Source organism: Carassius gibelio, chromosome B9 (assembly GCF_023724105.1).
Source record: "Carassius gibelio isolate Cgi1373 ecotype wild population from Czech Republic chromosome B9, carGib1.2-hapl.c, whole genome shotgun sequence".
NCBI classification, from domain to species: domain Eukaryota; kingdom Metazoa; phylum Chordata; class Actinopteri; order Cypriniformes; family Cyprinidae; genus Carassius; species Carassius gibelio.
Genome location: NC_068404.1, coordinates 8,539,220 through 8,550,829, shown reverse-complemented (window position 1 = coordinate 8,550,829; position 11,610 = coordinate 8,539,220). Strand labels below are relative to the sequence as shown.

Here is an 11,610-nt window from a genome sequence, read left to right as displayed (position 1 = left end):
CAGCAGAAGTCCTGTGTCACTGTTTTAGAGCAGCTGCTCTTCACTAAGCAGATGTAATCAGAGATTTGGAGTGCCTGTCAATCTCAGTTCGTCTGTAGTCTAGCACACAGCTCTGTTACGATCAATGTGCTCTTCTTTTTTAAATACAGACTCATTCTTATCAAATTGGATTCCATTGTGACTCCTCCCCCTCTCCTCTCTCTCTCTCTCTCTTTCTAAAACTGCTCACTCAGTGGGATGAGTTAGTTGTGGAAGACACCAGCCCATGGGAGCTGTGTGGAGTGGAAGCAGCTTAGTATAAATCACAGATCTCTCTGTGCATGTGACATACAAAGAGTTGAGGTGTCTCAAGCAGTGCAGAAGATCTCTGGATTATAAACTGCACAAGAAGAAGAGATCAGGATTAAGAGGTTAGTGTGCGTTTTACTGTATTTATGTGGCTATACTTTGGGAACAAAACGATCCACACTCACAAGGTTTAGGGAACAAAACTGCAATGTGATTCAAAATTAAAATGGTTTATGGTTATTCACCTTTAAGATTAGGTTTAGGGTTAGATCTAAGGTAAGTCTATTACTCAGGGTGATAATTATGACTAATTATGTCATTTTTATGTTAGTTAATCCTTGATAGTGAATATAAAATTGTAAAACGTTTGGGGTTGCTAAGAATTTTTTTGTTTGTTGTTTTTATTTTTAATAGAAAGTAGTGAAAGTAGCATGTTATGTTCACCAAGGAAGCATTTATGTGATCAAAAATACAGAAAAATATTACAATTTAAAATAAAATGTTAAAATGTCATGCATTTTTTTTTTTTTTTTTTTTTTTATCAACCATTGCTGCATTCTTCAGTGTCAATTCTTCTTAGTATTATCAATGTAATATTTTTTGTGGAAACCATAAGTTGTTTGTTTGATTGTTTGTTCTTCAGGATTTCTTGAAATATAAATAATTTGTAATATTAATAAGGTCTTTACTGTTAAGTTTGCTCAATTTCCTTACTGAATAAAAGACTGTATATGTATGTGTGTATATATATATATATATATATATATATATATATATATATATATATATATATATATATATATATATATATATATATATATATATATACACACTCCTGGCTATATAAATTAAATAAATAAATGTGAATATATAAAAAGTAAATATTTTTTTTTATTATTATTGAAAAAAGTTTTATGTTAGGGTAATGATTCTTTCCCTACTATGGAAGTCAATGGGGACCAACAGCAGTTTGTTTCTTCAAAATTCTTTAAAATATCTTTTGTGTTCAACATATGAAAGAAACTCAAACAGGTTTGGAACGACATGAGGGTGAGTGAGTGAATGATGACAAAATGTTCATTTTGGGTAAACTATTCCTTAAATAAGCATGTGTATATGATAACTTTTCTTGGAGGCTGAATGGAAACTTAGCTCAACACAGGAGGAGGTCCCTCTATCAGCACTGCTGTGTTTCTGCTCTTATTGAATTGTATGTTTGTTTGCTTGTTCAAATGAATTTTGCAGAAGAAGACTATTTTTTGTCCTGTCTGCAGGGTCCTCAAGCCCCCTGCCATATGCTCAGAGTGTCCAAATATATAATAACTGAATACTATCAGAGCTTAGCAGCCCTAAATATCCCTAGTTGGTTAGGCATGGTTATGTATGAATAGTACTTCTCATATTTAATTTTCTCTGTGCATTTTCAGTTGAATCCATATGGCTGTTGAGTAACATCATTAAGATTATTGTCCGGTCTTGACTGCTGCAGCAGATTGAAAGGGTTGACATGGCACCTGTTATTTTTCTCAGCGCTGGTCAGGCCGCACCAATCACAGTGGATTTTGATTACTGAAGCTCACTTTATGAGTTTCTATGTTTTGAATTAATTATGAGCAGCTATGATGTGTTCATGTCTAGCAGTTGTTATTAAATTGGTGTCGACAGAGGCATAGTGTTTTGTTTATGCACATTAAGGTGCTGCGTTTTAACAATGTTCTCTCTCTGGAGTGTAATGTTGCAGCACTGATGGGAGACACAATATGCTGAAGAAATACAGTATCAAAATTTGCAAATGAGTCAAGACATTCCTCTGTTTTTATGACTGTCTAGCACCTTATGACTTACGAAAAGTCAGTATGTAATTGAAACTGCTATCACTGCATTAACAAGTAGTAGTTCAATTTATGACTAATTTTTGGGTATCAAATTGTGTTTTTGTAACCTAATTTCTGAATATAATAAACAGAACTGGGTTTGAGGACTTATAAGCACATTCAGCAGCAGTGTGTACCTGGTTTAAGAGTGTGTCACTAAATATTCAGCCTTAACACAGAAGAAATGTTCTCAGAATGCAGCATTCTGGTGTACTAAAGTAGGTCAGGAGTAATTGTGCGTGTGCTATCACGGGTGGTGATGGTGGTGGAAAGGCAATATCAGTGAGTGATGGTTTCTACAGATGCCTTCAAACTCAAAATCTGGAGGGCCTGGAACAAATCCACCACATTAACCTGATTTAGAGGGTCGCTTGCAACTAATGTGAACCCTTTTTTCAGGTTTCACACTCCCTCACTAGCTTTCCTCATTGTCACATAAACAGCGTGTGTGCTGTCAAACAGTTCATCATCATGATCCTGAAACACTATCTTACTTTGAGTGGAACATCTCAATAGGGTCAGTGGATATTCACTATTGCATACTACAACCAAAAGTGTACACGGATTACAAGGAAGATGAAACCGTATAAGCAGTTTACTGAAAGACAAGGCACATGTTCACTGTTTTCCTTGCCACATATTTTTTTTAATTATTTATTTATTTTATTTTTTTATTTTTATTTTTTTTTATTTATTAAATTGTGTCATTTAGTATATTGATCATTTAGTATATTTACATTTAGTATATTGGTGTTTTAGTATATTGATTTACATGTTGTGTTTTTTTTTTTTCTTTATCACTTTATATTTTGATTTGGTGTAATTTAATATGTTGATTAACTGATTTCTATTCTTATATCTTTATATTTTGTAATTTAGTATATTGATCAATTATATGGTGTGTGTTTTTTGGAACAGTGTTCTGATTGATCATGTGATTTCTTAAATCAAGATGCTTCTTGTTCCAACATTGTTAGCTTGGCATTGAAAGTGGTGAACATATAAATAGCTTACATCTCTCTTGTGACTTTTAGATTTTAGATTTTTGAGTATGCAGAATATCACAGTGTGCAAACAGTTTCTTTTGGACAGATACAATCATGTTATTAATATTTCCCCCCTCTTTCACACTACTTTTTGTCCTCCATCTCATTCTGTATCAGCTCAGGCATCTGAGACGCCATGACATGACATGTTTCTCTGAAGTTACCAGAAGACTGATATCTTCCTTTCTTTCTTCAAGCCATATTCTTCACATCCCTCCTCAGTTATCCATAAACAGCGGCTGTTTGGAGACCTGTTGTTAGTTTAGACTTTAACTCATTGTTTACAGTGTATGCTGGTTTTCTCCAGTCAGCTGTTGACCTCTTTTTTTGATAATGGTATTATTTGTAATGACATAATTCGAGCAGAGAGCTCAAAATAGGTCTCAGCCTTCTCTCTTTCTTTCTGAAATGGACAGAAAGTAGAGAGTGGGTGATGGATGGCTACTTGAGAGAAATGTGGGAATTTTCTGACGGATTATGCTAGTGCTGAAGGAGGGAAATGTGCGGCTTAATTGCTCTGAATTAGAGTTTTGTAGCTGAGAACTTTGTATAAACTGATAGTGTGATCAGAAATATGTTTGCAATCCTGAGAACGCTTCAGGAGTTTGGCCATTTGTTACATTCCTGACATGGCACACACAGACACTTTTTTGGGCTTGGGCTGCTTTCTATTATTGGTCTTCTGGGTTGAGTGGATCAGCTTACTGTGTTTCCTGCTGGGCTTCCTACATACTGTTAATAATGTAAAATATGATTTGGTCAAGATCAGGCACTTCAGATTATTTACACTTGCACAGAATAGAAATAAAGCGATAAAGATAGAAACTGACTGTTTTTTAATATAATTCTGTTCTCTTATAATTGTTCTGTTGTGTTTCAAACAAATATTATTCTACTTCCTGGAAAATGTTTTCATTAAAGGGATAGTGCATAACTTATTTTCAATGGTCATGAAAACTGTTTGGTTGCCAATATTCCTCTGAATATCTTATTTTGTGTTCCACATAAGAAGGAAAGTAATACACATTTGGAATAACATGAGGAATCATGACATTTTGCTACAAACTGTGAGTTTCAAATGTATCCATTATTTTTTTTATCTATATGGAGATACATAAATGTACTGCATAACAGGAATGGCACTAATATTGGTTTTACAGACTATGCCTTTAGGCATTAATCTTCCTTGCCCATTCAATCAAGGCCAACTTTTATTTTTAAAGGTATCCTATTATGCTTTTTTACTTTTTGAATTTTAGTCAGTGTGAAGTGTGCATGTTTGGGCATGAAAAAGATCTACAATGTTACAAATCCCAAAGTCCACTCCAAAGGGAGTTAAAGAATAAAAAACAAAACCCCTTTTCAAGAACTAAAACAAACGGCTTGTTTGTACTACAGCATTGTTTTCCTTGACCAATAAGATATTGTCTTTGCTTGGGGTGCTGCAATGTTTCTCCACCCCTATAGATAAATTAAATGTTATCTTATCAATCACGTGGTCCGGAATTTCCCGCTCTTACAGGGCATAATTTTGGACTTGATTCCTATAACAAGAATATGATACATTTGACAAATAATTGATTGTCAGAAACGTTTCAAACAAGAAGATTCAAACACACACATACTAAACATGAATATGAATCCTTAAGCTATTCAATAGTTATTAAAAATGTATACACAATAAGTGATTAGAAACATGATAGTCAAATGTGTGGTTTGCATATAAATGAATATGGATTAAGCAATGGATTTATATTCCTTAAGAAGTTTTTTGAGTTCATTTTGGTGCATCTACATCTGTAAACAACACTTTTCTGTGCCATTCTTTGACATAAGGACGTTCTAGACCAGAGGTTAAAAGGTTCACTTAGGAATTTCAGTCCGGTTCTTTTCTTCTAGTTGGGGGGGGGGGGGGGGGAGTCAATCCAAAGAGCTTGTGATCATGATTACTATCATGGATTTATATGTGATGGTCATGCTGTGCATCTCTTTCACCATCAATCTTGATTACTTGCCCCAAATTTGACAATCTCCTTTCTGAATTGGAACTGTTAATGATTGTTTTGTTCTAATATTGAAATCTGTTCAAGCTGTTAGTTAGTGGACTTGCTTCCGACTTGTGGTGTTAGGAATTGATTTACAACATCCTGTTGTTTTGAGCCTTTCTGTGGAATTTGGCTCCTCATATTTCAACCATGTTCCCGATCAAATCTTTAATTTGTCTGGTTCGGGTCTGATACCCTACACAATATTGACACCATCCTAAACTATACCGGATTAGACGGAACTTTCTGCTTTGGCAGTACTGAAACACTGTCTAAGATGTTTGTCAATCACACTGCACTGAGACAGCTAACCAATCACGAAATACTTTTTTTTTTTTTTTTTCGGAAGGTGGGCTTCATCAAACCAGAAACCAATTGAGCCATTTATGCCAGACTGGGGAGAAAAGTATTGAAATAATGTAAATTATGAGAAACATAATGTGTTTTTTGAACCACCAAGCATGAGGGCATGTTCTAGTACAACCCTAAAACAAAATCACTTTGTAAAAGAGCATAATAGGACCCCTTTAAAATGATACTCTACCCAAATATGGACATAGTCAATTACACTTCTTATGCATTTCATGGATATATTTTGAAATGTTTTGCCCACACAATGGCAGCCATGGGCTCTAATGTTTGGTTTCCAAAATTCTTCAAAATGTCTTTTTTTTTTTTTTTGTGAAGAGATAAAAGCCTACAGATTTGAACAGATGTAAGGGTAAGTAAATGATGACCGAATTTTCATTTTTTATTTTATTGTTTTTATGTGAAAAATTTCAAGTGAATAAAATTTAGATTCTGAAAGCAAATGTTCTAAAGGAGGCAGAGATATGTGTACTAAAGCAGATTTTAGCTCCTGCAGAAGGTATGAGAGAATAGTCTCATGGTTCACCTGTTCCTGGCAAGTGATAGGTGGCCTCGCTAACTCTGTTTCCCATTCCAGGCTAAAATTGGTGACTGTCTTGGCTGGGTAACAGTGTCAGGGCTGACGTCTGGGCCCGTCTGGACATGCAGAGAGACTGAGAGAGGGTCATGTTTGTTATTGAGTGTTACATTAGGAGATACTTTTATCCACAGTGACGTACGTTACAAAGACAGTCTAATTTAGCTGAGAATCTGACTCATTTCTGAGACAGGCCTAATGGAGTAATCAGTTTTTGACTGTTGACATAAAATTCATAAATTTACTAAATTTGTTGTAATTTGGATGGAGCTATTTGAAAAGTTCTGGTGTTGTGTACAGTATGTCTGTGTGTGTGTGTGTGTGTGTGTGAAGAGGGGCTCTGGGAGCAGCTGGCAGCCTCTCGGGGCTTTGGAATGGTATGTAACTATGGGCAGGTGTGTGGAGCAGATTGGCAGAGTATCCTGCATCATTGATCATACACAGACTGTCCACAGAGCAGACGGCCCACACACACCCACATGTACACAGTTAAAGCAACCTCCTTTGTTTACACTTCTAGCATAGAAAAATCAGTAAAACAATAACTCTAATATACACTACTATTCAAAAGTTTGGGCTCTGTAACTTAAGGATGACCATACGTCCTCCATTTTCTGGACATGCCCTGGTTGGGATTTTAAGGTCCAGTTCTCACTGTTAACGAACTACTAACTGCTTATCAGGTTAGTTAGATAGTTGTAAAGGTTTAGGTATTGGGTATGATTGAGGAATTTGTGCTTTATCAGTACTAATAAACAACCACAATGCTATGCATGTTAATAAACAACTAAATGTTCCCTATTCTAAAGTGTTACCACTTACCAGATTTATAAATTGCCTTAAATGACCAGGTTTTGGCTTTGTTTTTCATAATGACATGCTCATCTCTATCCTTAGGCAATACTGTATATGTACAGTATATTACAGTCTATTTATTTAGGTGTGACTGATCCCTGTAGACTGCATGCAATGATTGGAAGATTAGATAAAATGCCTGCTTGCTATTGATTAAACTATTTGAAAACAATTGAAAAAAATACTGAAAGCTTATTGGACACTTTTGAAAACCTAGTCAGAACATGTCCAGAAAAAAATAGGATTGTATGTTAACCCTAGGTAAGATTTTTAAATGTTTTAGAAAAAGAAGGCCCTGTCACAATATGCAAAACTACTACTTTCAAACAGTTTTTTTTTCTAACATCCCCATCTGCCGTTGATCAGTCAAACATAGCCCTGCCCCCAAAAGCTTTCCATTGGTTAAAAAAATGTGTATGCTTTGATCTGATTGAGATGCTCAGAGAGACATATTTTTTTATGTTTTTGTAAAGAATGGCTTAATCATAAAGGTCTCTGGGATATAAGTATTTTAATAAAAAAAAAAAAAACATGCTTGAGCTTTAAATTAATCATAACAGAGTATGCTATTAAGTCTCATGAGTGATGCAATAGTAACCTCTGAGCATCACATCTTTTCTCTGGGTACTTGTTTCAGCCTTGAATCAGTTTCATTTTTAAGATAACAAGGTACATATTCCAGCTCTCAGCGGCGTCTCTCTTGAGTTTAGTGATGGTTGGAGGAACGATGGGGATGGACAGAAAAAAGAGAGAATGCCAGATGATGGCGGAATGAGCTGAAGATGGAATATGAAATGAGAGGAACTAAGTGAAAGAAGATGAAGAGAAAGGCTCACGTCAGCTCTCAGAACTCACAGCAATGTGGGTGACAGAGAAATATGAGGAAAAAAGTCATGAGGAATATGTTTGTGTGTGCGCGCGTGCATGAAACAGATGGGTATGAGCAGAAGAGGCATAGCTGCCTGGATAAAGGAGGGATGAGGAGATTTGGGATGCATCTGTCTTCTTTACATGTTCATTGCATGTTGTGATCTGGCCACTCAAGCCCAACACACATGCAGAGCAATGAACATTCACCTCTATGAAAGAACAGGGAGTTAAGGGGGCGTAGTCACACAAAATAAGCAAAATCAAATTCATATATTGTTTCTAGAGTCTTGCTCTCTCTGTGTCTTTATCTGTTTCTCCGCTCTTACACTCTCAATGTGAGTGACATGTTAAATGTTACTCAGACAATCAAACATTTAAGGAGTTGCTCACCCACAAATGAAACAAAGGTCATTATTTACTCACCCTCGGGTCATTGTAAACTTGTATGTTGTTATTTAATTTCAATGTCTCACTCCCAATGCACCAAATAATGCATTTTGTGTGTTTACCTAATGTGTATTTTAATGCTTTCAGTGAGAAACCTTGAGCATCTACGTAGACTGAATTGAAGAGCATCAACATTCTTATGATCATAAACCCAGTTTCTCAACATATCTAGATCATTTTTATAGCTAAAATGTACCCTTTCAAGGTAAATAAATACATAAACAAACACATAAATAAAAATTAAGTATTAGATATTATCATTAGCATTTCTTGTGTCTGGAAATTAAACAATGCAACATGATGATATTATAAAATAGAGTAATTTTTTTAGAACCTAAATGACCCACCACTAAACACTAAAACACATAATAAACAATAAAACAAATGTAGTTTATATATATATATATATATATATATATATATATATATATATATATATATATATATATATATATATATATATATATATATATTAGTGTATAGTACTTATTTTTCATTTATTTAAAAAAAATAGGTTTAGGGCTAAGGATCAGGTTAGGTGTTTAAAAATATCTAAATAATAGTGTAATGCGACTTTAAATATTGTGGCTGTTCAAAACGATCCATACAACATATCTAGTCATAAAGTTATACCTCAGGATATAAATTCATGATAATAATATTCCCATGTCCTTTGTGTCATAATTCCAAAGATTTTCAAATGAATAACTATTTATAATTCAGTTTGCTGCTTTATTCCTTACATAGAGTTCTTATATATCTTCAAAACACATATATAGAGCATAAGTTGAACTGACTACATTTATACTTTTATGTTTCTTTTTTTTTTTTTTTTTTTTTTGTGTTCTATATAGAGAAGGAGCAACATTAATAAAATATCCTATTCCTGTAGAACAGCTTTACCCTCAGAAAATGAGTTTCACTGTGACAGATCTTTTACTCTTCTCTTGTCATCTTATTCGGAGGGATTTTTAAGAAATTTACGAATTTGTCCATGATCGCCCTCTCAGTCTTGCCGTTTCCTCTGAAGTACTCTAGCTAAGTTTCTAATCTTCTTGATGTGAAATGAAGTCCTCTCATTTAATCTCATTGGTCAGTGAACTATCTGGTGATATAAAATGCATTAGCACGCTTGGAGAAAGTCTGTCATGATATGATAGAATATCCTTTTAGATCTGATACAATAACAGGGATCTACGCTCACCTTTTCCAGCACCGTCCCATGCGCAGCCATAACAAAAACAGCCGAGAAATCAATCCTGTCACATAACAGCAGGGCAAGAGCATTCGCATGGGAGGGAGCGTGTCACTGCAACAAATCAAAACACAAACCCTTATCACACAGCAGACACTGACAAGGAACATGAGACACTTGGAATTATGGGATAAATATGCTGATTAGATTTTATTGAGCAGCATTTCACATACACTTGCATTTCATGTACAGTATGTGGCATTCACACATATTTTTATGATATCAGGGCAGCTGTATCATCCTGACATATGACTCAAGCCACTGAAAATCACAAACGCTTTTTGAAATGATCGACTTTTGGTTGCTGTGTCTTTGTTTTCGAGCTGAAATATTTTGTGTTCATTACAAACCAAGAGCTTGTCCATTCATCGTGCCTTAAAGGCTTCATCTTCTCATTAAAACGCTGACAGCAAGCCAATGTTCCCCCAGTCATATATCAGCGTTCTGGTGTTTAATGACAGAAATGGGTTTTTGATTGGTGATGCAGTGCTTTGCAGACTACTGATGCAGCAAAACAGCTTGCTGCAGAATTTCTGCTTGAAATGAATGAGTGAACCGGGAGTTTTCATCTGGCCATTTGCCCACTTCAATACACATCTACAAAATAGGCTATCATAAATAATCATACATTCATCATTGATTACGGACTGTGGAGCACCTGTGTAAACAAACAAAGGTTTAGAAAATGATTTTTAAGGTTTTTTTTTTGAGATACAGTATACAGCTTTCCATTGATGTATGGTTTTGTTAGAATAAGAATATTCAAATATCTGGATTCTGGGGGTGCAAATAAATCAAAATATTGGCAAAATTGCCTTTAAAGTTGTCCAAATTAAGTTCTTAGCAATGCATATTATTAATCAAAAAATGTACTTTTGATATAATTAAGATTTTACAAAATATCTTCATAGAACATGATCTTTACTTAATACCCTCATGGGGATTTTTGCCATAAAAGAGAAATCGATAATTTTGACACATACAATGTATTTTTGGCTATTGCTACAAAAAGCTATACCCGTGCTTCTTATGACTGGTTTTGTGCTCCAGGGTCACATATGTTAACTGCGCATATACACTAGTTTTATACAGTAAATGAGGAAATATTCCTGTTGCAAATTCACCAGTTCCTGTCTGTGGGGACTTAAGGAGTTTGCATTACAAACTGTTGCAAATCCTGGCTGCTGGGAGAGCCATTATCAATTTAACACTTAGGTTGTGCTTACACGACAACTAAAACCTGAAATGTTTTTCATTTGCATTTTTGAAATTTTTCACATGCAGACAAGAATGTTGTAAAATGATCCCTGTTCACGCAGATTTGTGATAACATCTAAAAACATTGTATTATGCATGCTAGGCCAGTAATTGGTGTTGTCACCCAGTAAAAAAACACTACGCATCTGTGCCAGTACAGTACCTATACACTGAACACATAATATGCATGCCCATGTCATCACCATTTTCACGAAAGTCATATTTTTTTGTATCTCACGCACAGACAATGATGCTGTTTTTAAAAACATGCACTTTAAAACACATTTTCAAAAGTTTGGTCAAATGGTCAAAGCCCATAAAAAGTTTTCAGGTTTTTAACTGTGTTGTGTAAGCGCCCCCTTAATGAGCACCGAACTCAGATGAACCCAGTAGCGTTTCATTTTCTTTAACTCAACAAGTGCTTATGAACAAGAGTCCCAGGAATGTGAACCCTTGAGAATTTAGGATCCAGGGAATTATCTGCATAGGAGATATTCTCTCTGGTCTTGTTTAGCTGGTAGAATCTGAAGCTCAAAGCGACTGATCAGCATCAATTCATAAATCATTCACATCTCTGAGCTTTAGCTCCCGCTCTCCTACAATCCGTTGTTATTTGATGTCTTTTCACTCTGCTGTGGGTTGGTTGGGATGTGTATCTGACCTACTTTTGTTCCGTTATATCTCTTCTCACCATTTTGTAGTGTTTTCCCCCTCAAGAAGTGCTTTG

General features: G+C 35.1%; 1 protein-coding gene across 1 annotated transcript in view; it reads left to right on the top strand.

Moving 5' to 3' along the window:
• The first annotated feature begins 266 nt into the window (after window positions 1-266).
• myo16 (myosin XVI) overlaps window positions 267-11,610 on the top strand; it is a 207,101-nt gene continuing 195,757 nt past the window's right edge. Inside the window, exon 1 of the mRNA XM_052565932.1 lies at window positions 267-410. The gene's annotated coding sequence lies outside the window, so the exon portion shown is untranslated. The remainder of the gene's footprint in view (window positions 411-11,610) is intronic.